The 1,423-nt window shown below is 61.1% G+C and overlaps 1 protein-coding gene across 1 annotated transcript in view; it reads left to right on the forward strand.

Moving 5' to 3' along the window:
• Positions 1–1,423, forward strand: part of HSPG2 (heparan sulfate proteoglycan 2) — a 74,755-nt gene that overhangs the window by 2,723 nt on the left and 70,609 nt on the right. The gene's annotated exons all lie outside the window — the stretch shown is intronic.

The following is a 1,423-nucleotide window of genomic DNA, read 5'->3' on the forward strand; positions in this document are numbered from 1 at the left end:
CTCTCAGTTTTAGCTCTTTCTCCCATTCCAGCCGCTTCCGCTCCACGAATGCCGAGCGTCACCGGGAGGATCCCCTGCTGGCCGGCAAGCTTCGCTGGGAGGATCCCCTGCTGGCCGGGGGGGGGGGGGGGGGCCTCGGTATCTGCTGGGCTCCTCTCCACCCTTCCTCTAGGCATAGGTAGGAGGGGTCTCGGGAAGCCCTCAGCAGCCAGCTGACTACTCCCAGCTGAGACAGACACTGGTGCCTGCGCTGCGTCTGCCAGGCTGCTTCCCTCAGAGACAGGGATCAGTTCATTCGAGCGATCTCCCTCCTCCAGCTGGGCAATGAGCTGTTCTTTGGTGAGCCTCCCACTGCGCAGCCCCCTCTGCTTGCACAGCTCCACCAGGTCGCTCTTAAGCCGCTTGGCATACATCTTCCTGCTGGCCACTCACAGGCCTGGGTGCTCACCGCTCCCCACAGTTTCCAGGGAGACCCCTAGTGTGCCAGCCCTTCTCGAGGTCACCACCTCTCTGCCAGGGTCGAGCTGCAGACTCCTCCGCCCCTGGGACCACTTGCTGCGATCCCTCGGGGGACCCTGTTACTGCAAAAGTCCTTCTCGCTGGTCACACACTCCCAGGGGTGAATTGCCCCCTGAAACCATCCCTCATTGACTCTTCAGCACGCCTGGTCCCCGTCAATCACCCTTTGTTTTACTGCTCCCCAGTCACTTACTGCAGGAAGCGCCGTCCACAGGGTGCAGTAGATCCCACCACTGCCACCAACTGTCACGGAGTGTGGGGGAGTCAGGACCCTGCACCCCTCTTCCTGGGATTCACCGTGACTCTCAGCCAGCCAGTAAAACAGAAGGTTTATTAGACGACAGGAACACAGTCCCAAGCAGAGCGTGTAGGTACAACCAGAACCCCTCAATCAAGTCCTTCTGGGGGGTTTAGGGAGCTTAGACCCCAGCTTGGGGTTCCCTGCGTTGCACCACCCAGCCCAAACGGAAACTAAAAAAAACTCCTCCAGCAGCTTTCTCCCCCCTCCCCTCTGCTCCTCCTCTCCTTTGTTCAGTCTCCCGGGCAGAAGGTGTTATTTCTCCCAACCCCCCTCCTGGCTCAGGTTACAGCTCAGGTAGCTTCCTTCAAGGGAAGTCCCCCATCCCCAATGCAACCCCCCTGCAACATTCCCAGGTCAAATCTGCCCCACTCCCTGCTCCGCTCCCTGCTCCATCACAGCATGGCACTGTGTGGTGGCAGGAGGTAGCGTGGCACCGTGTGGCGGTGACGGTTGGAGGCAGCGTGGCACCGTGTGGCGGTGACGGTTGGAGGCAGCGTGGCACCGTGTGGCGGTGACGGTTGGAGGCAGCGTGGCACCGTGTGGCGGTCACGGTTGAAGGCAGCGTGGCACTGTGTGGTGGCGATGGCCTGGCTTTCAGATCGT

The sequence above is a fragment of the Terrapene carolina genome, unplaced genomic scaffold (assembly GCF_002925995.2).
Source record: "Terrapene carolina triunguis isolate 2854851 unplaced genomic scaffold, T_m_triunguis-2.0 Scaffold714, whole genome shotgun sequence".
In the NCBI taxonomy this organism is placed as follows: Eukaryota; Metazoa; Chordata; order Testudines; family Emydidae; genus Terrapene; species Terrapene triunguis.